General features: G+C 36.5%; 1 protein-coding gene across 1 annotated transcript in view; it reads left to right on the forward strand.

The window, feature by feature from the left end:
- The window catches only part of OLA1 (Obg like ATPase 1), a 167,684-nt gene that overhangs the window by 35,156 nt on the left and 105,296 nt on the right, over positions 1–27,232 (forward strand). The window lies entirely within an intron of this gene.

A 27,232-nucleotide genomic window follows, 5' to 3' on the forward strand; every position in this document is an offset into this window, starting at 1 on the left:
GGTGAGACAGGTAGGTGTAGTAGGTGAGGTGGGTAGCAGGACAAAGCTCCTGAGATCCTGCCCCCAGACTAACTAACAGACAGTCAGACATGCAGAAACCACACTGAAGCACATGTGATATAGGCCATGTACTTTTACAGTGTTGTGTATAAATGGGATAACTCCTCACCCTCACTCCTCCCCTTCCCTCCTCTTTGGTTGTGCGATTCTCTTCTTTTTTTAAGAATATCTGGAAATAGTGCCTCCTTTAGGGCTGGCTCAGGGCTCAGCCCATCCACCTCTTGGGGTGCCTGCCTCTCTCTCCCATGGTGTCCCTTCCCTCTCCCGTGTGCTCAGTGGTCAGTGGTGTATACTGTATTTCTTCTCCCAGACATGGGACATATGCCCCAAGGGACATGATCCTGTCTTTGGTCTTAGCTCCTGGCCTCTTCATAAGGATTTGGGGAAGAGGGAGGCACAGAAATGGGAACTGAGCTGCAGCAGGGGTTGAGGTTGGAGCTGGATGAGGGTGCTCCTGGCTCTCCAGCCTTCTGCCAAGAACCATTCTCGGAATTAGAGCTACTGTGCCCAGGGAAAAGGGTTGTCTCTCTTTCCCTCCCCTGCGCCTCATGGTGTGATGCTGTGTCTATACAAAGGTACTTCCCCTTTGCCTTTGTAAACTACATTTGACATGGATTAAACCACTACGAACAACAAATAATAATATTGAGTGTGATTTTTAAAAACAATTGTAAGTGTTGTATTAGGGGTTAAAATCTGGCCAAGGTTTAGTGTGTTACTTTAAAGAACTGAGGAAGGCCCTGGCTGGGTGGCTCAGTTGGTTGGTATACCAAACTGAGCATCATCTTCTATACCAAAAGGTGGTGGGTTCAATCCTGGGTTGGGGTCCTTGTGGTCCGGGAGGCAACTGATCATAAGACAACCAGCCAGTCAATGTTTCTCTTTCACGTTGATGTTTCTTTTTTTAATATATAATTATTTTGAGATAGTTTGCCACTTTATTTTATGTTTTAAAAGGTTGTATTTATTTATTTTTAGAGAGAGGGGAAGGGAGTGAGAAAGAGAGGGAGCGAAACATCAATGTGAGAGAGAAACATTGATCAGTTACCTCTAGTCTGGGGACCAAACCACAACCCAGGTGTGTGCCCTGACCGGGAATCAAAGTGGAGACGTTTTGTTTTGTGAGATAATTAATGCCCAACTCACTGAGCTACGCTGGTCAGGGCCCCCTCTCCCTGTCTCCCCCTCCACCCCTTTCCTTCTCTCCTGGTCTTCCTCTCCCTCCATCCCTCTTTTTTCCTCCCTCCCTCCCTCCCTCCCTCTCTCACCCCTTTTCTTCTCTCTCCCCACTTTCTCTTTCTCCCCCCCTCCCCTCCTCCTCCCTCTCTCCCTCTGTCCCTCTTTCCCCCTCTCTATCTCTCACTCACCAATAACACTTTACTGGACTAGTGATGCTATCTGTTGACAGTTGGTAAAAGGAACTGTTCTGCCCAACATTTTCCTACCTTGTTTTCTTTCCCTTTACATGAAATCAATAATAGTTAATACTATTACCAGAAGCATTATTTCTTGAGCATTAACCTATTACAGGCAGTATGCGAAAGAATCTGTTACCTCATTTAATCTTTCACAAGATTTACATGAAGTATGTACTACTGTTCTTGTTTTTCATACTACAGAAACAATTAGAGAGGTTAAGTGTCTCACTCAAGTTAGTAAATGGCAGAACTGGGAGTTGAATCTGGGCTCTTTGATCTAAAGCCCTTCCTTCTAAGACCATTATCTGATATGTTGTGTGCATTTTTAGTTACTTGATTATAATATTCATGTCCTATACGTTAAGTCTTTAGTCACCTTTACCTTAGAACCTAGTTACTTCAAGAAAATCTTCATATTCCTCCCTGGCTGGTGTAGCTCAGTGGATTGAGCGCGGGCCTGCGAACCACACAATCGTGGTTCGATTCCCAGTCAGGGCACATGCCTGGGTTGCAGGCCAGTTCCCAGCAGGGGACGCACAAGAGGCAACCATACATTGATGTTTCTCTCCTTCTCTCCTTCCCTTCCCCTCTAAAGATAAATAAATAAAATCTTTAAAAAAAAAAGAAAATCTTCATATTCCTTGAACCTAAAGTATTCATGGTAATTACTTTGATACGCACCAGCATTTCTAAGGATACAGTTCAGAGGGGAAGAGAGATCACATTTAGAGAAGTGATTTTGTTTGGTTGTTAAAGGTAGGTGTTTTGTGTAGGCCTCTTTGAAAACAACTTATGTGTGGTAAGGAAAATACATCTTACAGTAGAAAGTGGATGTTTACTGTTAATTAGCATCAGTATGCCAGTTTTTTTATCTAGAATTTAAAAAATGGAATTTACGGAGTATAGAAACTTATTTTTACCAAATGAATATTACACTGAAATACTTTGGCGACTTAGGCTTCTTCCCTTCTCTTGGGTATGTGGATTGGATATGAAAAATGAGATTATATTGATATTTTCTTAGGATAAAATTGGCACAATGAATTGATTCATTAGCATCCTCCAAAGGTGAGTAGTGATACTTTCGATCATTAAAAAATCATAGGCTTAAGTACTGTCTATGTTTCAGTTCATCACGGTTTTCATCCTTGCTGATGTTCAGGTTGTTCCATTTTTGGCTGAGGGAGCCTCTTTGAGTTGGTTCCTGACTCTTCATGCTGTGCTGCTCTAGTGGTCTTTGAGGGCTTTCACATCCGGCGTGATGTGAAGGATGTTCCTGGCCTAGCTTTTCCGTATCCTGCTGTAGATCTGGAGGTAGCCAAACGTGCAAAGAGCTCTGGTACCTTTTTCTAACTTCTGTAGTGTTTTTCCCTCAACTATCTTTATAGGCCTATACTGAAATCATTTTTATAAAAAAGAATGCAACTTTTCAGTCACCCACCCCCATGTGGAGAGTTGGAAAAATATCTTCAAAGGAATTGGGATTAAGCACCTCTAAAACAGCAGTTCTCAAACTATTTGGTCTCAACACTTTTATATTAAAATTTTAAGAGCTCCCCCAAACTTGTGTTTATGTAAGTTAATATCAATTAATGTTTACCATACTAGAAATTAAAACTAAGATTATTAAAATTATTTCTTAATGTATTTTACAATAGCACTGCTAAGCCCATTAAAGGTTAATGTATATCTATTTGGAAAATAATTATACTTTCTAAAAGAAATATTTAAGGATTGTAGGATTGTTTTATATTTTATAAATCTCTTTAACAGCTGGCATAATAGAAGGTAGCTAGATTATCATATTTGTGTATTTAATATTTTGTAATATTTCATTTTGGTTGAGATATATGAAGAAATTCTGGCTTCACACAGCAGTGGGGTTCAAAAAAGGAAGAATATTTTAATAAACTTCCAATAATTGTGAATATTGTTTCATACTATATCAAAACTTGACAAATAGAAGTTTCTTAAATGTTAATGGAATGTAGTATCTGCAACTTTAGCAATGGACCTCTTGGACTTTTACCTTAAAAATCTGCTGGTCTGTCTTGCACTTCGAATGGCTCTTCCTACCGCTGCACGCATTTAATCATTTGGAGAATACCGCTTCTCAGCGAGTGATGCAGATCTAAGTGTGTACACGTTTCATTATGCAATATTCTAAAATCACATCTGTTAATAACAGCACAGCTCTTATAAGAAAACTCTTTAAATATTGGGAGGTACTCGAGCTCCTGCTGGCAGATACAAGTTTTCAAAAATCAAAATTTTCAGTAAGCCTGAATTTTATCATTTCTAATAACATGGCTGCCAAATACCAAAGATTAAATGACTGTACTTTGAACGTCAGTCATTTCTTCAAGTAGAAATGGTGTTCCACAAAAAGAGTGACTAGTTCACCTTGCAATTCAAATACTTTTTCTGGACAACCGTTCTACTTTGGTTTGCAGCAGGAGTGATGGATGTGTACTTCCGTCTCCTCACCCAGCGTGTAAAAAGATCTGTACCCTAAGGCTGAGATTTAATAAAATTAGTAATTTTGGTGTCTCATTGAGGACATTCTTAAGTGAAACTTGATTGTTGTTTTTTTTGTGTGTGTAGGCACAGTGATGGTTAGTGTAGTTTGTTGTCCCTGCCTTGATCCATGCTAAGATCCTGACAGTTTTTCCCAGTGATTTTGTACCATGACTGCAGATGCCAGTGCAGTGAGAAAGGCAAATGGCATCTTAGAATGGTTATGAAATAATGTTTTGACCTTACAGACCCACCAGGGGTCCCATACTTCTAGAACCACTGTTTCGAATTCTTAGAAAATGCTAACTAGTCTTTGTTCGTCTTTATGAATCTGCTTGCTTTCTCATCTTCTGTTAATACAACCTGGATTTCTTTAGGTTCTAATGTTCCAGGTAAATGAAAATAATTTATTATTTAACTTGGCCATTTTTGTTTTATAAACATTGTGTACAGAATTTCACTGCAAATGTGCAGAGCCCTTAACTACAGTCATTTGGAAAGACTGAATAATAGATACTGTATTCTTTGAGCATCTTGCTTACAGATGAATATTTGGCTAAAGTATGTAAATAAATTGGATGTTACATATGGGGGTGGGCAAAAGTAGGTTTACAGTTCATATGGAAAATAATATAATAATTAATAAATAATACAAGAATAAACTGTTTCACATGTAACTATAAACCTACTCGTGCCAACCCTTTGTATACCTCAGAATTAAATCATTGTTATGTGAGTTTAGAGATAATTTAATATTTCACAGAGATAGTTCAGTATTCCTCACATGTATTAATGCGACTAAGGGAAGCTGTAGAACACCTGCCTATTCATTTTTCCTCATTATTTTGTGGATTAAGTATACGCTTCTTCATCCCCAGTTGTTGCCCTTTGAACTAGAACAGTTAAAATCATTTTAGACAAATAAAGATTCTTTTTATATATGAATATTTAGTAGTTATTTATTCCCAATCAAAGTTTTTTTTCCCTGTGATTAGTTCATGGAGCGGGAGACAGGGTAGTGAGTACCTGTGTCTCAATCTTTTGAAGTTTTATTTTATTCTGATTTTGTATTATTCTTTTAAAAATAACACCACAAGCAACATACATTCTAGTGCTTTATTAAAAGCTTATTTTGAGGTGTTGGTGGTAGTGGGAAGTGCCAGTCATTTCGGACACTGCCGTATGTTTCACCTATTTGCATTGAGGAGAAAACACCTCTAATATAGCTAATAAGGCCTAAAAAACTTGGGTGTTTGTTTCTTTGCTTTTATGGGGAGATACTTTCCCCCCAGCACTGGAACAGTACCCAGAAGTTAATTAATAAGGATATTTTTTAAATTTTGCGAGTATTTTAGCCTAAATTATTAAACCATGGAATACACTGGCACCAACACATCGACATTGTATTAGAACATTGTCTCTTATAAATGTCTTTAGCCCAGTGCTAATCCTAGTTTTCTAGTACGGCTCCTTTTTTGAATGTCAAGCATAGTATATTCCTCTGTACAAGGGATGTTTTAGTAGTCGAAGATCAAAGTGGATATTCTGACAAGACACTCTAAAGTGTTGATTGTGAAAATGTTAAGAGCTTCTGTTTTTCAGTATTTTCTTTTAAAAACCACTTGTTGTCTTATGTGCATAGTATATACATTTGAACAAAGTGCTCATCAGTTGTCAGCCATCAGTGGCAGCATAGAAATTACTTGTGGTACTTGCTTTGCAAGAAGTTCTTTTGTATTTGTGACATCGGCTTTGTTTTATACAATTAAAGTATTACACGCTAGAATAATCTAAATTGCAACCACTAAATGGAGGTGTAGTTCTTCTTGCCTTGAACTGAATTTGTTCACTGATTGTATGCAGCTGTTGACTACTATTTAAATTGACAGTTTCATAAAAATTTTCTTTTTATTTTCATAGCAAATAATGAGGTGGTTATATTATTAAAGGTTTTTCTCAATTTTAAAATTTCCCTTTAATAAATGATGCATTAAGAGATAAAATGTAGGAAACCCTATATGTGTGGAAAATCCTTCAATTATATGATTTGATTTTCAAATGAAGTTTAATGCTTCTAATATGATACATTCATGTTAATGTTAATAGTATTGTTCTAATTTTTAAATTCACAGTTAAAAGGCTTGCAGTCATTTTTATTCATTTTCTTTTGTTAAAAATGAACAAAGTATAACTGATTAAGACTTAAGATTGATATTAGAATAAATATTTAGACTGTTAGGTAACTTTTATGCTTACAGTAACATTAACTCTAAATGGCAATGTGAATTCTTAAAGAACCTTTATCAGTGGCTTCTAAGTAATCTGAATATTTTTTCTTCAGAATCTTGTTAAATAATCTTGGTTATAATTTACTGGAATAAGTTAATAGCACTAATATATTGACACTGTTTAAATTGACAAGTATTTTCTTTAGATAATTTTTAGTGAATATATTTCAGAACTAATGGAATAAAATTACTCACTTAAAGCAAATTATCTTGTACTTTGTAAAAAGCTTTAGAAATGTCACTATTAGGTACTTATTTTAATAATAAATAAAAGGTAAAGTATAGTAACGTATAAGTACATTTTCTAAGGTAGCCAGTGGTGTATCTCTGCAATGGGCTTGCTATGCTTTGACAATTTTTTATATACACAAAATCCTCATGAGTTCTGTGAGTTAAAAACAGAAAACTGACAAATAGGACTTTCTGTCCTTTTTAGAAACAATTGAATCTAAATGGGAACTTTGTATTTGCAGGAGCAGAATTTGGAGGGGTTTTTTTCTCCCTACTTGGTTGCTCTGATGTGAGTGATATAAGATAGTGGACATTAGTATATAAATAAATGATTAGATGAGTCATAAGATGGAACATCTGCTTCAGAAAGCCTTTCAGACAGCATGAGCTATGCTGTTGCAATCTCTAATCAGTGCATCTGTCCCTGAGACTTCAGTCAGTGCAAGGATAGTTTCCTATTTTGGATTAGTTACTATATGAAGACAGCATACTGAGAAAAACTTTTTTTCACATGTGCCACTAGAAGATTTGTACCTGTGATATCCAAATACAGTTTTTTTAGCAAAATAATAATTAAGGGATAGGAATAAATGTATACACTTTTACTTTTGTGTGTGTGTGTGTGTTTTTAAAGATTTTATTTATTTATCTTTAGAGGGGAAGGGAAGGAGAGAGGGAGAGAAATATCAATGCATGGTTGCCTCTTGTGCGTTCCCTGCTGGGAACTGGCCTGCAACCCAGGCATGTGCCCTGACTGGGAATGGAACCACCGCTGTTTGGTTCGCCGGCCCGTGCTGAATCCACTGAGCTACACCAGCCAGGTTGTATGTCTTAAAATGGTTATTGATGGTAGGATTTTACATTACGACTCATGAATGCTCAACAGAGGAAAATTTCTTGCAAATACTGATGTTACAACAGGAGAGACATCCAAATGGAACCTGAAGCACAGCACGATTTGGGTAGGATATTTAACTAAAACAGAAGCCTATATTTGGGGTCTTTTCTGAACTGGAACATTCCTATAGTTTTAAAATTTTAACGAGAGGCAGAGAAGGGCAATGGAAGGAAGATGTATATGCATATTTATCTGTTTTACACAAACTCCTAAACAAAAGGACATTGTAGTATACCAGATGGTGATAATGACATACAGAGATTTGTAGTACATGTATGTGTATGTTATTATTTATAATCAACAAGCCACAGAAGATAAATTCTTATGATCACATTTAATTCTCTCTAAAGGGTATGATCTAGCATAGAAGAAGTCTTCCCCTTTTCCATAGAAAATTTATACTTAGCCAATGAAACAATCTTTTTAACAAGAGAGACTGTAATAGGGCAGGGGTTGGATAAGAACTGGGCACATGTTAATTTATACATTGGGATTTTTACATCTTGGAAGTATAGAACAGTCATCAGGATATATTTTTATTCCAAAAGAGGGTGGAAGAAAGTATTCAGGTCTTTCAGTTTCTGCTTTGGGATCCAGAGTTGGAAGGAGTGTCATTCCCACTCTTACAATGAGAAAGAACCTAACTTCCAAATGTAAGGACAGATGGTGCCTGCAGGGAAAGAATAGGCCCAATACTCACTCACCTGAGGCAGCCTCAGCTGGGCACCAGTAAGAGTTCAGCTGCAACTGTGGACAAATTAGTGAAGGCAGGTACAGGCTAGCAAGGACATGTAAAATCTGTGAGGAAAATAGAAATTGGAGGACCCTGCACCCTCTTACATGCTCTTTTCCCCATTAACCACAGTGCGTGGGGTAAGCACCCCAAGAGATGGGAAGTAAGGATGAACCCTAAGAAATATCCAGTGTGGCACACACTACAGAAGAGAACAGCAGTGTCTGAATCCTTCTCCCCTGATCTAATACATAGTAGAAGCCTTAATCTAAGTGGGAGTGGTTGAATAGGAGGCGGTGCATCAGGGACATTAGTGAAATTCATTGCAGCTGAGGGAAGAAAGTGGGGGAGGGTTATATCTACTCTTCAGGAATATGCTGAGCACAAAACCATGGGGTTAGGTCAGGGTTGGGGAACTGAAAAAGCTACACCCCCAAGATCCAGAGACACAGTGCATGACTAAGGCTCGGCGTTACTCAGAACAGCAGAGGATATTCCTTTCCCCAGCCATTCTCTATCATCAAACTAAGAAGTTTCTAATAACAAGTAACAGCGAAATACTGCTGGGTTAACTACAGGAAAGGAAAAAGAAGAGAGAAAGAGACAGTGCAAAGGAAAGAACTTAACTCAAAAAAGACTAGATATTACTCTGATAAGCCAGTTTCCCATCCTAAATACAGGATATCTCTACAGGAATTTGAAGTCTGTGGTACACTGGAAATCATAATAGCACTAAACTCAAACCAGCCAAATTCCTGACTAAATAATTTCCCTCCACCCCCAAAGCCTAAGAGAAGGAAAAAAACTTGCCCTTTTCAGGCATAAAATGGTTAACCTCAGTCTTTGCTGTCCTACACAAGATGTTCAGTTTTCAACAAAAACATCACAAGGCTCACAAAGACTTGGGCAAGAAAAAAAATACCCAGGGAAAAAGCAATCATTGAAACTAACTTTACCTATGACACAGTTGTTGGAAAAGGACATTTAAAATAACCATGATCAATATGTTAAAGGCTGTACAAGGAGAGGTGGCAATATGCATGACCAGATGGGTAATTTCAACAGAGACGGATAAAAAGAAGAATCAAGTGGAGTGTTGTAAATAAAAAGCAGTAACAGATAAATAATGCCTTCACTAATTTCATTAGTAGATTACAAACATCTGAGGAAGGAATCAGTGAACTTTAAGATAGGTCAGTAGAAATTACCAAAACTTAAATACAAAGAGAAGAAAACTTGAAAAAAATAAAAATAATATCCAAGACCAGTAGGAAAACATCAAAAGATCTAACATACACATAGTTGAAATATCAGAAGGTAAACAAAGAGAATGGGGTCAAAGAAGCCATGACTGAGAATTTGTCAAAGTTAATGGGATACAAAACTGTAGATCCAAGAAGCTTAGAGAATAACAACCTGCATATGTAATTCTCTCTCTCTTTCTCTCCCCCCTCCTCTCCCTCTCTCTCTCTCTCTCTCTCTCTCACACACACACACAATATTCAGACTGCTGAAAACAACAGTCAAGGAGTAAATCTCACAGGCATCCGGAGAAGAAAGAACCATTCCATATAAAGAACAAAGCTAGGAATTTTGCTTTGACTGACTTTTCATCCTAAACCATAGGAGCCCAAAGACAGTGGAATTACATTTTAAAAGTGCTGAGTGAAAAAATGAAAAACTTTCAGCCTAGATATATATACACAATGAAAAATATCAAAATATCCAAAGGAGAAATACTTTTTCTTACACAAAGGACAACTAAGCATTTATTGCTAGCAGACCTACTCTGTAAGACATGTTAAAGCACGTTCTTCAGGCGGAAAGAATATGGTCTACGTAAAGATGGATCCACAAAAAGGCTACTGGAGATGGGAAAAATAATTTCTTATTTTTAATTTCTCTGACATAAAGGTCAACAAAATTTTTATGCAAAGGGCCAAATAGTAAATGCTTTATACTTTGAGAGCCATACAGTGTTTTGCATCTACTCAACTCTGCCATTGAATGTGAAGTAGGGAAATGGCTGTGCTCCAATCAAATTCTTTTTAAAAAGAGGGCAGTGGGGTTGATTTGGCCGAAGAGCTATAGTTGGCACACCTTTGCTGTACAAGATAACTGTCTAAAGCAAAAATAGTAGTTATGTATTTTATGTGTAATTATGTGGGTATAGTGTCTTGACGAGTCCACCAGACTGACTTTGGATACTTGAAATCTTCCGCTTTGATCCTGTGGACATCTGACTAGTTAGCATGGAACCAGGCTGGAATTCCTTCTTTAGTTGCACTGAGTAGCCTACTAGTTGGGAACAAAAGGGGGAAAATGGGATCAGAGAATATACCTGTGTCCCTCCCCAAATGCCTTAGTGTTTTCTGTTTGTTATCTTGATCTGGAAATCAAAGTTAAAGCCTCTCTCTCTGGAGATCTGAACATTTCTGGTATTATTAATGGGAAGAGTACTATTTATTGTTGAGTTCCATTTGGGGTTGGGACTGTGCTGGGCCTTTCACATGAATCACATTTAATCTTTAGAACAGTCCTATGAGAAAAGTGCTACAATTATTTACACTTTACAGATAAGGAAAACTGAGGCTTAGAGTTTGACTTGCCTAACATGTAACTTGTAAGTGGTAGTATCTGGATCAAAACTATTTTTCTTTTTTCTTTTTTTGTTTGGTCCTCTTATATATCACAGTGCCACCAGTTCTTTTGTCTCCACATGAATGAGAACAACCCAGTTAACATTAAATAGAGGGTTATGATAGCTGTTTGATATACCTAACAGATAATATGGGGTTACAAAGACTGTGCTGTGATGTAATTGTATTTTCAAGTTAGGATTCTCCCCCAGCCTAGATCATATGCCTCCTCCACCCCTATCCTGTGTTCTCTGTCCTACTCTATACTTCCTAAATATCTGAAGAAACCCTTAAGAGACTGTACTCTTCTGGTCTCAGTTCCAGCTCACTGTTGCACAGCTGATGGTTAAATGATCAAGTCTGACTTTGCCACTGCCAGTGTATTCTGATGCCCGTGACCAACTTTCTGCTAACCTAGAATCTTGGTATGCTGAACCATTATAACTAATTCCTTCCTCAGAACTGATGATGGTGAAACAGACTTGCTACGATTTTCCTGAGAATAAGTTATGTGCAGATGTAATAGTCATATCAGCAAAGATTGATTTTTTGTTGTCGAAGTGGTGTCCCATGTTATTAAAGAAATGTCACATGTTCTTTGATGGTATCTTTAGAGATTTGTTATAGACAATAAAATGTTTTAAGAGTAAAATATGTTGTATATTTGATGGTAATAGATACTAAGAAAAACAAAGTAGGGAAAGAGGATTGTAAGTGTTGGGGTACAATTTTAAACATGTAAGAGGAGACTTCACTGAGAAGTTAACAGTTGAATAAAGAACTGAAGGAGGTGAGGGATCAAATCATGTAGGTATTTGGGCACAGAGTCAACAGCCAATTCAAGGGCCCCAAAGCCAGTGGGGCCTGTGTTTCTGAGTTCTTTCATCCAATGTCCACCTGTATCATATACTCTACCTTTCCTCTTCATGTGACAGGTGACTTGTCCCTGCCCGGGCAACTCCTTCCCGGGGTTGCTCCCCGCTCTCGCATAGGACTGTGATCCTGCCGTCCTGCCCTCTCATTTCCGTATCATGTTTCCTCTCTATTGCTTTGTTCTCATGGCCATGCAAACATAGTTAGTGATCCTCTTCAGCTACTGCTACTTTTCTCTGTTCCTGAAACTGAGGAGACTGTTTATACTATCTCCACTCCTTCATATTCCGTTCTTCTTCTTTTTCTTTTTAACTCCAGTGAGGCTTTGCTACCAAAGGAAGTTTTTAGGAGTGCTGTTGTCCAGCCCAGTGACCTGTCAGTTGCTCCTTTTTCACCATTTTTAGTTAAACATTAACTTACTATCTCTTTACTTATCAGTTTTTCCCTACTAAAATGCAAGTTCTATGACAGTGGGCGCATGAGTGCTCCTCAGTATTTGTTGAATGAGCCGGTGAGTGAAGCTCCAAACCTCCTTGTCCGTACATTACACACACCATTGTCCCCTGCCTGATCCCCAACCCTAAGACTAAATTTCTAAAAGTTGAAATTAGTGAGTCACAGGGTATGCATATTTTAAAAGCTTTTGTTGCTTGTTACTAAGCTGCCTCCATAACCAAAACATACTGTTAATATTGTTTGTTTATTTTTTTAAAATATAAATATTGTTTATTTTTAAGGCTTTGGCATTTATTACAAATAGCTCCTAAATATTGTACCTTTACCATTTTAGAAATTTATTCTTTTCCCAGATTGCCAGGATCAAATTATGTATGCCAGAATTCTAGTGTAACTTGCGATTTCATACTCGAATGTTCTGTCAGAGCTGGCTACTCTAATAGAAAAGGGTCCACCTAAAGTACTGGAGACTTAGAATATCAGGGAAGCAGTATTACTGTCTTTAGGAAAGAGGTTTTAGCCATTATGCTACATCCTGCTGTCTTATCTGAGGAGTAACACATTTACTAGAGGCGTTTTCTTTCAGATTGCTGCCCCAGTCAGAGGTCAAGTGCTGTGGTAGCTACACTTTTGCTATTTGAAGAAACAGAGCGTTCACACACATCCACACATATCTGTATTCTGATTATATGGCCGAAATTCTGATGCTGGGCTTAAAGTTGAGTAGTCTGGTTTTACTTACATGTTCCCAGTGTTTTGTTGTCAAAAGATAGGCATAGCTATTGATAAGAGTAAAAATGCACACATTTAGTCATTCTGGTAGTGTTACACTGAATGTGAAGTTGTGTGCCATATGACTTGCATTTAGAACAAAGTATATTTAATTATGTAATCTTAAGATTTTTTTCCCTTTATTGAGAGATATGTTTCTACTATTGTTAATTAGCTAGTAACTGCTGTTTTCAATGTACTTCAATTAAAGTATGTTGGTTGATTATATGTTATAAAATAAACTTAAGTTTACCCTAGGCTGCCAAACTCAGTGGTTGTATATTTGCTTATTGTTAGAAACAGGTTTCTTGTACATTTTGGGAAAGAAGGGGAAGATAAAAGTAAAAAATAAAGATACCAAGATATTTCTTCTTTTATTAAGCTTTCTCAGTAAATTAATTTTTTCCATTTCTGGTTCTCACTGGCAAATAAAAGGGAAGCTTAGATACTAATCCAGAATATTTCAGAAACATGGAGTTTTTTAATTATAGCCATCACTACTATCTAATAATTAATAGCAAACATTTATTAAGTACCTACAATTTCAGATGTAAAGCCATAAGGGCTAGGTTAGTAAATGCATAATATATCTGCCCTTAAAAAGTTCACAGTCAAATGAGAGAATTAAGACAAATGATGGAATTCGTAACTCAGAATTAGTCAAGTGAATCTTTGTATTATAAGGGTGGTGCCATTTTAGGATGCTTATTTTAATGTTAGCAGTAGAAATGTCTGTATAGCCTTTATGTATTGTCAGGCCATCTAATATGAGTCTCGTTCTGTTTTACAGGTAATTGAGCAAAAATATTTATAAGCTTCATAATTACTGATAGTGAAGAATTTTAAGTATTCCTAAGTTAAGATAGAGGACACATGAAATAGCCTTAAAGGCCAACAAAGATACTGTATATTTGAGTATCCAGTATATGGGCGTGAAGTTTGGAGTATTTCATAAACTGAACTCAGATTTTATGAAAAATGTTTATGCATAACTATTTGGAGAAGTTTTTGTTTAGTTAAACTTTGATGTACTAATAGCCAGCAGTTTTTCACATTGATATTAAACTGAAACCATGACATTGCACTTTGAGAATTTGAGGTATTACTGAGAATTTTGTTAGCTTTTTTTCTGATTACCTTCGTTGTGTTTTAGCCCGCTGGATATGAGTAAGATAAACTACTGTTAAATAACAAAATGTCAACCAAGTAAAATTTAAATGTCTAATTGGCTTTATTAAATGATTTATAAATTGGGTAGCGTTCCATCTAGCAAATATAAAGGAGCTCCATTTAGCATAAAAAAAAGGAAACGTGTTTAAAGGTAGAAAGGGGGCAGAAAAAAAGAAGTTACTAGCAAAGAATGTGTTGTTTCAGGCATGGTTGCCTTCCTAAAGGAAACAGAAGGGCCTTTGGGACAGATTATCTCTCTGCCCCTGACCAGGTAAATTCCATGTTGAATGGTAAGGTTGCATTCTTGGGAAGCTGAAATTGCAATTAGGTTAAGTCTTAAGTCTTGGTTTGCTAATGTGCATAAGAGAGTCCATTTTGGGCCTGTTGTCTTTCTGTCTGTCTGTCTGTCTCTTTTTAAGAGATTTTTTTTAAGTGAAAGAGAGACATTGATTTGTTGTTCCACTTATTTATGTGCTCTTTGGTTGCTTCTTTTATGTGTCCTGACTGGAGAATGAACCCACAACCCCAGTGTATCAGGAGACACTCTAACCAACTGAGCTACCCCACTAGGGCCCTGCTATTTCTTTCTAAATACTATTGCAATTATGGTTAAAAATGGAAACTGTATGAATGAATATATGCATACAACTTTTTGTTATTTTTTAAATTTACCATTATCCTTGGCTTAAATCTGTTATATAGCTCAGATCATAAACTAATGAATCCAAAATAAGACAAATAGAGCTTAATGTTAAGGCTTCTTTCTTAGTCTATTCCTCTGTACTTCCTGGTGGAAGTGGAAAATTTGAAAGTAAAAAATATTCCCAAGAAGGAAAGTTTAATAATGCTGTCTTTGAAGTAATTGTTAAATTGCTAATTTTTTGTTTAAAAACTTGTATTAGTTTTCAAAAGTCAGGAGTTTATCTAGTGTGTACCGATTTTGGGGAACTGATTCTACAACATAATATTTTGCTATCATCTCTTTTTGTGATTAGATATTTATACCAAACATGAATCTTACAGCTGGTTTTTTTTTTTGAAGATTTTATTTATTTATTTTTAGACATAAGAGAAAGAGAGGGAGAGAGGGAGCAGTGTGTGGTTGTCTCTCACATACCTCCTACTGGGGACCTGGGCTACAACCCAGGCACGTGCCCTGACTGGGAATCAAACCAGCAGCCCTTTGGTTCACAGGCTGCTGCTCAATCCACTGATCCACATCAGCCAGGGCAAAACCAAGCATGATTCTTAAGTTAAAGATATTAATCAGGAAATAAAATATATGTATTTGACTGGGAATATACTTATTTTATAGGTTCAGATAAAGATAGTTTAAATTAGCTGGCACAATTTATGCAGAAAGTAACAGTTTAAGCATATGAAGTGTGTGTATGTCTGTGTCTCTAATTTTTGTCTTAAGGATGTTGAGGAAGTATTAAAATTTTTCTTGCTCATGAAATGATTAAATTTAGATCTTTTTCCAAATCACTGAGGCTTTGTACTGCTGTTTGTTTATAGTGTTCCTTTGTGGAAGGAGGCGGATTCATAAATTAAAATTGGCTTAGTTCAAGAGTCATTAACTATATAAAGACACTAGGTGGTCTTGTTTAGAAAACCATGTGTATTTCCATGTTCCATTATATATTTGAGGTTATGCAAAAATAGTTAATATTTATGTTCTGATTTTCTAAAAAAATATTATCTGCTTTGAATTGATTTAGTGATTTATAGATTTTAGTTTCATTGTTTTACCAGTGTTTAATTTATTCTTAAAGTTAGTTTAGCTCTTTTTTGGAAACTGTTGGGAACTGTTTTAAGTTGATTAGTCATATGCCACTAAACATTTGTAAATACTGAAATAAATACCCATATTTGGTTTTTATGTGTAATTTTGAAAATTATTTATTTAATGAATTATTGCATGTAGTTGAATTTTCAAGTATGAAAGGGTTTGGATAAAAAACTACTTAAGTGCACTTATTAGCAGTTTGAAATGTACAGCTTTTAATATGATTGAATCCAGTATTTTAAAGGATTTTGAAACCATTAGGTAATTAGTTGAATTTGGGAATAGTCAGTGACTTTTTGTAAATTAAGTTTTTGTTTAAGGTCTGCCTTTCCCTGTTAATTGGTATTAACTTCTTAGGAATGTTATTTTCTGATTAAGCACATAAGGGGTTGCCCAAAATTTGAGAGATTCCAATGTACTTGATTTTATTAAACTGACTGACTTTGTCAAAATCTATTGCCATTTGCTTATGGTTTCTGGCCTTTGCAAGCAGAGAATAATAGTGCACTTAAATGTGATATATGCTGACTTTTAAGAAACATATTTGTTCCAAACAGTCTAAGAAGCACAGAGATCCATGTCAATATTCAGAATTCATATTTTCCTTGAACAGAAGGTTGTGATAAAATGGTACATGGTGTGTTTTCATTGCCTGTTGAAAGACTTTTCATGCAGTTAAAATAAGCATTTTGATGGTGGTTGAATTAAGAGTTTTTGTCAGTCTCTTCTCATCATGGATGATTAGACTAAAACGTCTGCTTGTCTTGACTTGAGATCACCACAGCTTCAGATAACATGCTTTGTGATTGAAGGTCGAAATATTTTGAATTCTAATAGGCTGCCAGATGAATTACTTGAAATAGACTGTAAAATTTCAAGGCTTCCTTTTCCATCTGCTGTGAAAAGAACCATTGGGAATGGTTGAGCTTGATGATCATAGAATTACTGGATGGTGATTCTAAAACCCTCAAAGGGAAGTTGCTATGGAGATCTAGTTCCAAACTGTGAAATGATTCACCTTTGAAAGGCTGCAGGGTCTGAGAAGCTGAACACATCATTGTTCAGGTGGTCATTGGTTAGGAAATTGCTGGTGCCTGTGTAATCAGCACTCCTGTGGTAGTTAACGATCTAAAAAGGTTTGTTCTGAATGATGTGGGACAACAGCAATGTGCATAAGATGGCTTCTCTCAATCATGGTTTGCTCAGCCTGGTGCTTGTAAAAATACAGTGAACTAAATAGCACAGAAATAAACTGCTTTATTGAAGAAAGCTTTTGAAAAACAAAATTTTGACATCTGAAAGAAAATGATTCCTTTTGAAAATAAATTAGTTGCAAAAGCATGCTTTGTTTTCATTGTTTTAATACACTCTCCATCTTTTTGTGATAAGAAGCTCTTTATCTCTCTAGGTCTAGGGGCTAACTTTGGTGAAATTTTCAGCTTTTAATATCTTAAGTACTGAGTGAAGAGCTTCTTTGCATAGCCACGGAGCACATGAGAAAGTGTTTAGAAAAGCTCCAAAGTATAGGGAAGGGAATCTAGGAAAGTTAATAAATCATTAGGAGTAGCATGTTCCCCCCCCCCAGCAAATTGTTCCCCTCAATTTTTTATTACTCATTATTTATGACAACATATTTTAAGTTGATATTTTAAATAACTTTTTCTATTTTTACTAACTTAAATTACCTTTCACTTTCTTGTAGAAACCTGAGACCCAGAATAATTTTTGAAATTTTTTGATTACTTGATGATTTCTTGTTCTTCTTTTGAAAATAAGATTTTATTTTTCATTTACAGTTGACATAGAATATTACATTACTTTCAGGCATACAACCCAGTGATTAGACATTTATATAACTTATGAAGTGATCACTCCAATAAATCTAGTACCCATCTGACACAATATATAGTTATTACAATACATTGTAGGGCAAAAGTAGGTTTACAGTTGTTAGTATGGAAAATAATACAATAATTAGTAGATAATAATATAAGAATAAACTGTTCTGTGTACTCAAAACTGTAAGCCTACTTTTGCCTCGCCGTACTTTTGCCTCGTACATATTCCCTATCCTGTACCTCACATCCCCATGACTGTTCTGTAACTACCAATTTGTAGTTCTTAATTCCTTCACCCGTTTCACCCAGTCTCCTGACCCATTCCCACTAGCAACCATCAAAATCTGTATCTATGAATCTGTTTCTGTTCTGCTTTTTCATTTATTTTGTTTTTGTTTTTTTAGATTTCACATATGAATGAATTCATCTGGTATTCATTTTTCTCTATCAGAATTACTCCACTCAGTGCAATACCCTCTAGGTCTGTTCATGTTATTGCAGATGCAAAGATTTCATTCTTTTTTTGTGGCCGAGTCACATTCTATTGTATATATGTACCACTCTTCTGTCTCCATTCATCTATTGATGGACACTTATGTTGCTTCCATATCTTGGCTATTGTAAATAAAGCTGCAATGAACATGTCTTTTTAATTTGGTGTTTTGGTTTTCTTTGGATAAATACCCAGAAGTGGAATTGCTAGGTCCATCTTTGCGTCTTGTTATACCCTTTATTTTAAAGTATGTTTTGTCTTGTATAAATAAGTGTTGCCACCCCAGCTTTTTTTTTCTCATTTAAATTTTCACAGAATATCTTTTTCCATTCCTTTACTTTCAGTCTGTATGTGTCTTTCGATCTGAAATGAGTCTGTTGTAGACAGAATATGTAGGGATCTTGTTTTGTTATCCACTCAGCCTCTATATGTCTTTTGTTTGGAACATTTAGTCCATTTGCATTTAAAGTAATTATCGCTAAATATGTATTTATTGCCATTTTATTAATCATTTCAGTATTTTCCTTTTTGTTGAAGAATATCCTTTAACATTTCTTGTAGTACTGTTTTGGTGGTGATGAGCTCCCTGAGCTTTTTCTTGTCTGGCAAGCTCTTTACTTGTCCTTCAATTCTAAGTGATAGCTTTGGTGAGTGATCTAGACTCTAGATCCTTGCTTTTCATCACTTTGAATATTTCTCGCCAGCCCCTTCTAGCCTGCAAAATTGCGGTTGATAAATCAGCTGAGAGTCTTAAGGGAGCTCCCTGGGAGGTGACTAACTAACTGCTTTTCTCTTGCTGCTTTTAAGATTCTCTTTGTCTTTAACCTTGACATTTTAATAATGATGTCTTTTGGTGTTTGGACTGTGTGAGTTTTCTGTGCTTATACGTCTGTTTCATTCTCCAGGTTAGGGAAGTTTTCCATCATTTTTTTTCACATAGGTTTTCAGTTCTTTGCCCTCTCTTTTCTCCTTCTGGCACCCATTTGATATAAATGTTATTATGCTTGAAGTTGTCCCAGAAACTCCTTAAACTGTCCTCATTTTCTTGGATTCTTTTTCCTTTTCGCTGCTCTGATTGGGTGTTTTCTGCTGTCTTATGTACCAAATCTCTGATTTGATCTTCTGTCAAAAACGGAAGATCTACTACTCCACTGTTGATTCTGAGTATTTTTCAGTACAGTTATTGCATTCTTCATTTCGGACTGCTTATTTTTCATGTTTTCTATCCCCATTTTTATGTTTACTGTCTCTTTGTTGAAGTTCTCACTAAGCTTATCTACTTTTCCTCTAAGTTCTTTGCATATCCTTATAACGAGTGTTTTATTTTTAATTGCATCTGGTAGATTGCTTCTCTCCGTTTTGTTTAGTCCTTTTTTTAGGAGTTTTGTTCTGTTCTTTCATTTGGGACATGGTTTTTGTCTCCTCAGTCTGGCGCTCTCCCTGTGCTAGTTTTTATGTATTAGGTAGAGCTGCTATGTCTCCTGGTCTTGGAAGAGAAGCTGTATGTAGCAGTTGTCTGGTAGGGTCCAGTGGCACAGCATCCCCGATTACCCTAGCCGGGCACTCCAGGTGTGCCACCACCTTTCGTGTGGGCTGTATGTACCTTCCTGTTGTAGTTGAGCCTTAATTGCTATTGGCAAGTCAATGGGAAGCATTTACCCCCCAGGCCTTTAGGAGGAGCTGCTCTGGGGTTGATCCTCTAGAGCAGGACTGTTTCAGCTGGGCTCTTGTGTCTGCCAAGTCTGCCCCTTGAATCTGTTACTGATGGTGATGGTTGGGTGGTGGTCCAGCATGGTCTGAACCTGTCTACTGGGTGGATTGGCTCTGGAACCTCCTGGGAGTTGTAGGCCAAGGACAGCTGCCACCTGTACTCTGCCTAGAGCCACTCAACATGAGCAACAGAGAGATCTCTAGGTGGCTGCTACTTTTGCTGGGCCTGCTGGTGCCAAGGAGAGGCCAACCGGCTAACCAAGACTGACTGCCACTACTGCTGTGCCTGGTGCTATTTAGCAAGAGGTAAAGGGTACAAGGAGCTCGGATGGTGCTTGTTTGGGGTTTATGAATCTTTTTGTTTTAATTCTCATGTGATGATATGCTTCTGATTTTAAAGATTTTTATTTATTCATGTATTCATTCATTTTAGTGAGGAGGGGGAGGGAAAAAGAGAGGGAGAGAAATGTCATGTGCAAGAGAAACATCAGAGAAAGAGGAAGGCAGGGATAAAGAAAGGAAGAGAAACATCAATGGTTGCCTCTTACACATGCCCTGACCTGGGACTGAACCCGTAACCTAAGCATGTGCCCTTACTGGCATTGAACCTGTGACCTTTCAGTTTATAGGACAATGTCCAACTAGCTGAGCCATGCCAGCCAGGGCAGGTTTGTAAATCTTTGAGAGATTTTAGGAAAGTCTGCAGAATGAGCCAAGACAGGCCATTTGTATGGAAATCACACTGGAAACAGCTAGGACGGGCCCATGAGGTGGATGGGGTGGTAGTTTCTTGGTGATTTCTTGGTATTTTAAAAAATTATTCACCTTGGTTTTTAACTAGACTTCGTCACTTTTTCTTTTTTGGTTGCTTTAGTAATTACAGTATAATTCTTTTAAAAGGTAGCATATAGATGTCTTTAAGTTACTTATAGTTTATATGCTTTATATTGTATCACATTCTATACAATATAAAAACCTGAAGTATATAAGCTCGTGTGTCCTTCCAGCCCTTTATGCTGTGTTTGTAGTATGTAATACTGTATATATATAAAATCCACATTTTTCAAAATTGAGATGTCATATAACATAACATTAACCATTTTAAAGTATGCATTTCATTGACAGGTAGTAAATCCCAGAAAAAAACTTTTGATTTAAACATATATTTGTATTACAAAGAAGTTGGACCCAAGGAGGAACACACCAAGGCACATCATAATTACATTAGCCAAGATGAAAATGAAGGAGAGAATCCTAGAAGCAGCAAGAGATAAGGGGACAGTCACCTACAAAGGAGTTCCCATAAGACTGCCAGCTGATTTCTCAAAAGAGACCTTACAGGCAAGAAGGGGCTGGAAAGAAGTATTCCAAGTCATGAAATCCAAAGACCTACAGCCAAGATTTCTCTATCCAGCAAAGCTTTCATTTAGAATGGAAGGGCAGATAAAGTGCTTCTCAGATAAGGTCAAGTTCAAGGAGTTCATCATCACCAAGCCCTTATTATATGAAATGTTAAAGGGACTTATATAAGAAAAAGAAGATGAAAAATATGAACAGTGAAAGGACAGCAAACTCACAGTTATCAACAACCACACCTAAAACAAAAGCAAACCAAGAGGACAGCTAGATCAGGAGCAGAACCATAGAAATGAAGAACACATGGAGGGTTAGCAAGAGGGGAGTGGGAGGAGGAGAAGGGGGGAGAAGGAACAGAGAATAAGTAGCATAGATGGTAGGTAGAAAATAGACAGGGGGGAGGACAAGAATAGTATGGGAAATATAGAATCTAAAGAACTTGAGACAGGTGGACATAAACTAAAGGGGGCATGGTGGAGGAGGGGGTGTGCATAGTGGAGGGGAATGGAGGGGGGGAAATAGGACAACTGTAATGGCATAATCAATAAAATATATTTTAAAAAAGAAATCAAGAGGCATAAAAGGAGCAAAGGTGGTCTTGCGTTTACCCAGATTATTTGCCATTCCTGATGTTCTTTACTCTTCTGAGAACCTGAGGTTCTATCTAATAGCATATCCCTTAAATTTGAAGGCTTTTCTTTAGCATTAATTATGGTATGGGGCTGTTGGCAGTGAATTTTCATAGTGTTCTTTCATCTGAAAATATCTTTATGTCAGCTCTATTTAGGAATATTTTTGCTGTATATAAAATTCTTGGTTGACGGGTTTTTCTCTCTGCACTTTAAAAATTTTGCACTTTCCTCTGGCTTTCTTAGTTTCTGGTGAGAAGTCAGACATTAATTGAAACATTTTTCTTTTGCTGCTTTTACAACTAGCTTTTCGCTTTTTTTAAATGGGAGAAAATAAAATTTTTAATACATGTGCATGGGAAATTTGCATAAGCATGAAAATTCCAAAGACAGTGAGGCAACACTAGGTATGTATGACATTTTGGATAAAAGAGCAAAAGTGGTGTGTGTGGGGGGTGTGTCTTAGATTTCAGAAATAAGAACAAGGAATCCGAGGGTAGTTGAGGAAGAGTGGAGCTTTCCGCAGGCAAATTCTTGCCAGGTGACTCAGGGACAGTGGGACACAGTGGAAAGGTAGTAAACATGCTTCTGCTTGCTTGTAGTCTTGCTGCCTAGTTCTTAGGTGATTATATTAAGGTTCCCTTACTGAAGCAGGTTTTTTCCATATGAATCTTTTAGGCAGAAATGGAGAGTCAAAAGTTCTTCCTGACTTTTTTGTTTCTTAATAACCAGCTAAAAATCAAAGGTAGCTTTAGGTTGGCAAAACCTTGGTCCCCTTAAGTATCCATAAATTGAAAGTAGCTACCACTGTTGAGCTGGGTCCAAAGGTAGAAAGCCAGCACTTCCTGAAATGATCATGTCCTCGCTCTGGCCAAGCCCATTTGTCCCTGTTACCTGAGAATGTGAGTGTTTATGCACAGGAATGTGTTTATATGTTATATGTGGTGGGGCTTTCTCTTTTGGTTTGGCTTCTTGAGGGTCCTGTCAATATAGTAATAGGTTCTGATAGTCAAAAAGCCTATGCTTTTACATTTTTGGAGAGTGATCAGGAATGAAGTTCCCAACAACCTGGGCCAACTTTGATTCAGACTTGGGTGGAAGATCTGCTTGATTTTACATTCCTGAGTGCTTACTGTTCACGGTTTTCAGGGCATAACTTGCTTCTGGCTTTAGACCCATCTATGTAGAGCAGAGGGATCAGCCAGCCGTCTTCAGATCACCCCCGACAGTATTTCTTTCCGTGTGCGTAAGGCGGGAGGGATCACGGAACAGTGCTTTTAGTACATTGACAGAAATAAAAATGATGGTGGTTCTCAGATATTGAATGTAACAACTGCTTGGCATTTGTGTCTGTCTTCTGCTGTTGTGTCTGCCACTGAGTACACCTCTGCATTGACTTCTTTGCATTTATTCTTGGTGTTTATTGAGCTTCTTCATTCTGTAAATTTCTCTCTTGATAATTATGGTACAGTTTTATTCATTAATTCTTCAAATATTTTTCTCTCTCCATCCCTTTTCCCTCTTCTAGGATTCCAGTTACGTGCATGTTGGACCATTTTGTATATTCCATGAGGTTCCTCAGACTGTTCATTTTTGTTCAATCTTATTTTGGGGGGTTATTCAAGCTACATCATTTGTATTGATTTATCTAGAAGTTAACTTACTCTTTCGTCACTTAAACATTTTCCTTAGCTACTTCTAACATCTGAGCATCTCAGTTCCATCTTGTTTTCTTTTCTCTTAATAATATGTTTGATTTTCCTCAGGTCATTTTGGATTGTATCCTAGACATTATGAATGTTAAATTGTGATTCTGGATTATCTTGTTTTTCTTCTCATATGTATTGTTTCTTTTATATTAGCAGGCAGTTGGACTTCAACTGTGAACTACATTTCTTAGTTGGCAGCTCTAGTTTCCCTGCAGGTATTTTGTCTAACTAGTCTGCTTCGAGTCTGCCCTGCCCATGCATGGTTCTGGCATCAGGCAAAGAGGTCTTTGAACTGAAGTTGGTAATTCCCTCTATTTTTCCTTGCACTTCACTGTCCCTTTAAACTCTTTCATTGCTGCAGTTTCCCTGGCATTCGTTTTCTGGTTCCCTATTCCAGACAGTTTATTTGGTTTTTGTGCTATGCTGCCTGCCATTGGCCCCAGGCTGAAAGTCTTGAAAAGGGGAACTCGCTTCTTATAACTCCCCTCCTTTTAGAAGTGTTCTCAGCCAGTCTCCAGTGCTTTTAGATAGCTGTTTTATTATCCTGTTCTTGTTCCACAGTGTTATATTTTCCCTCTAGATTGGGGAGTGGTGGTTTTCCAGTGGGATCTTACTGTGCCTTTATTGAAAATGGAAGCTCATGAGTGGAATTTTTATACACTACCCAGTAACTCAGTGGCACAACAAAACTGGAATACAGTTTTTTATCAGAGTTGTGTTGTATACCACTATTTTACTTCCTGTAGCGATAGGGTGCATACTAAGGCAGTGGGTTTTGAACCTTAAGAAAAAGTTATTTGAGATTTATAGTTAAATTCAACTTGCTACCAAAATATTTATCATCATAGTCTTAAACTATTACATAGTATTTTATCCTTAGTATTAATGTATTAGGATCAGACCTTGATTGTTATATAATATAATTTTGTTGAATGAATAATTGATCATTGTAAGGGTTACATTGCTAAAGATTCTGACTTGACTTGTACTGTGCTATCTGTCATACAGCCTTCGGGGTGAATTAAAGAAGAGTAAAAGATTTAGTCAGTGTGTTAATGACTAAATTGTTAGTAAAAAGTTTTTATTTACTGGTGTGGAGGAAATTGACCTCTGGGTTTTTTTCTCCTTTTTAAAAACAATCGTGTCTTATTTTTTAGTACATGATTGTTGATACTTTTTAATGTGAGTTAATCTTATCTTTCATAACAGTTATTAGGACAGTATTATAAAAGGTGACATATGAAGTGAATTTTTAACTAAATATTCACAATAGGAGAAGAGAACTGTAAGATATTTTTCCTTTAAGAAGGTCCAATTTAATAATATCTTTTAGCAGGGTGATTGGGGCCATAAATTGAAGTAGTAGATAGATAAATCAATAGTACAATAAGTATATTTTACCATATCTTTTTGCGCCATGATTTTTAAAATAGTACTGATGATTATCACTAACAGAAATTTTGTAATAGCTTATTATTACAGAACAGAATTTTAAAGACATTTAAAATTATGTAAATGGAGATACTTAGCAAAATGGTAGACGATTCCTGTTACACCCTGCAATGGTAACAATAAAAACAACTTTCTTTTTGGGGACCAGAACCCCATTCCAGGAAATTTTTTTTCTTTAAGATTTTCCACTTCATGTTCAGATTGAGTTCCCCGTCCTGTTGAAGCTTCCTGGACCTCTTTTGTGTCTACAAATTCATACTTAGCAGACTGATAGCTGTCTTTAGTCTGCCTGGGAAACTGCGTCTCAGAGGCTTTGTTTTATGCTTCTGCTCTGCAAGAGGCAAATTTAGGTTCCTCTTGTAAGTTACATTGGCTTATTTTTAGTTTGCAACTTGAAATTCCAAAAATTGGGTCAAAAGTAAAACATTCATCAGTAGGGACAAATTTATGGATATTATCTCCTGATAAGTATAAGAGGTAACATTTGAACTATGAGTGATAATTTGCTAGACAGCGAAAACAGGAAAGACATTCTCGGTAACTTACAAAGTACACTTCTTTTTTTCTCTTTTACTGAAATTATTTACTTTGTCAGACTAATACAATTTTTTGAGTATTTTTATTGTTTTTTTTCTGTTTCTAAAATATGGATTACATTATGTGATATATTGTCACTTACTTATTCTTTACTTATACCTAATAAAATACTGTGGACATTCTTTCAGGCCAATATATAGTTCTTTTCCTTTCTCTTCTTGGTTATTTAATGATTGATTTTTGTTTTTTCTCATTTTCTCTTTTTTATATAGCCATGTAATATTCCAGAGAATGGAAGTAAAAAGACATTATTAACTTCCTCAGCGATTGACATTCAGTAGCATGGTCTTTTAAAGTGTAAATTAGATTATGCCTCTTCTTCAAAGGCTTTCTTTTTCCTGTGGAATATAAGATCTACATTTCCTACCGGTCTGCTTCTCTTTAAATTCACATTGCACCACTTCCGCCCTTGTTTACTGTAGCTCACACTAGTTTCGTTTATAGGTGGTATTTTTACATATGATTGATAAGGGTTTAGACATCACTTAAATGAGTCAGTTATGTCCAAGGCAAAAATAAAACTTGAATAGACTATGGTTAGACTTAAGGGAGCAGGAATTTCCTTGGCATGGAGTCTCCAGAAAAGAGGACAGCAGCATCAACACGTATTCTGTACTGTCTTTTTATCAAAGATTTTGCCACACAATTTCTTCAGTAGATAATATCTCTGCTGGGAGATAAAGAATCTAGGATTCAGAAAGATTGTTGTTAGCTAAAGACCTTAGGCAAGTTAATGGCAGAACTGATAATTTCTGAAGCCAGGACTGTTGGTCTGAATTTACCCTTTCCATGATACCTTATACCAACTGGATGCATTGACTTTAAAATATGTGATTATGGATACTCATTATTACAGTGTTTTACTTATGGTAGGAAGCATAATTTTTTTGAGTTGAAATATCTCCAATTTACAATAGAATCCTATTTCAAAATAGCTTAAAAACAATCTATCACCTTGTACTGTTGTGCAGATAAAATATATAGTTTCAGGTAGTACTTGATCCACTGATTCAGAACTATCCCTAAGGACTTAATTTTTTTGGTTGTCTGCCCTCTGCCTTGATGGACTTTGTCCTAAGATGGCTTCCAGCCTCTCACTGGCCATGTGGTTTCTAGTTTACATCCATCAGGGAAGAAAGAATGACTTTGGCCTAGCCTTTCAATAAAAGGTTTTGAGATTACTTGGACCATGCTTAATCCTTGACCAGTTGCTGTGGGCAGATGGAATCATCTAACCTGGAAGTATTTAAAGTCTTAAGAAGTAATTAGGAGGGACGGGGGGTTTGAAGAGGGCGCAGATGTGAGTTGGGGAGCTGACAACAAATGTGTACGTTCCAGTGTCAAACTTGAACATTATTTGCAATTCTGTTAATTTGGAGTGGAGAGAAAAATGCCTGTTAAATTTTATATTTAAAAGTTTGTAGGAAACTACTTACTTCGATTTTTTTTTTTTACCAAGAAGTACAATATTTTTTCATGGTAATACCTCATAATATTGTTTTAAAACATTCCATTATTGTGAGTTAAAGCAGTATAATTCTGATAAAATTTCATAATTACAGTCATAATAAAAATGTTTTCTTTTGATTAAATATGTGATGAAGT

The sequence above is a fragment of the Sturnira hondurensis genome, unplaced genomic scaffold (assembly GCF_014824575.4).
Source record: "Sturnira hondurensis isolate 20B ecotype Veracruz unplaced genomic scaffold, ASM1482457v3 Scaffold0004136, whole genome shotgun sequence".
NCBI classification, from domain to species: domain Eukaryota; kingdom Metazoa; phylum Chordata; class Mammalia; order Chiroptera; family Phyllostomidae; genus Sturnira; species Sturnira hondurensis.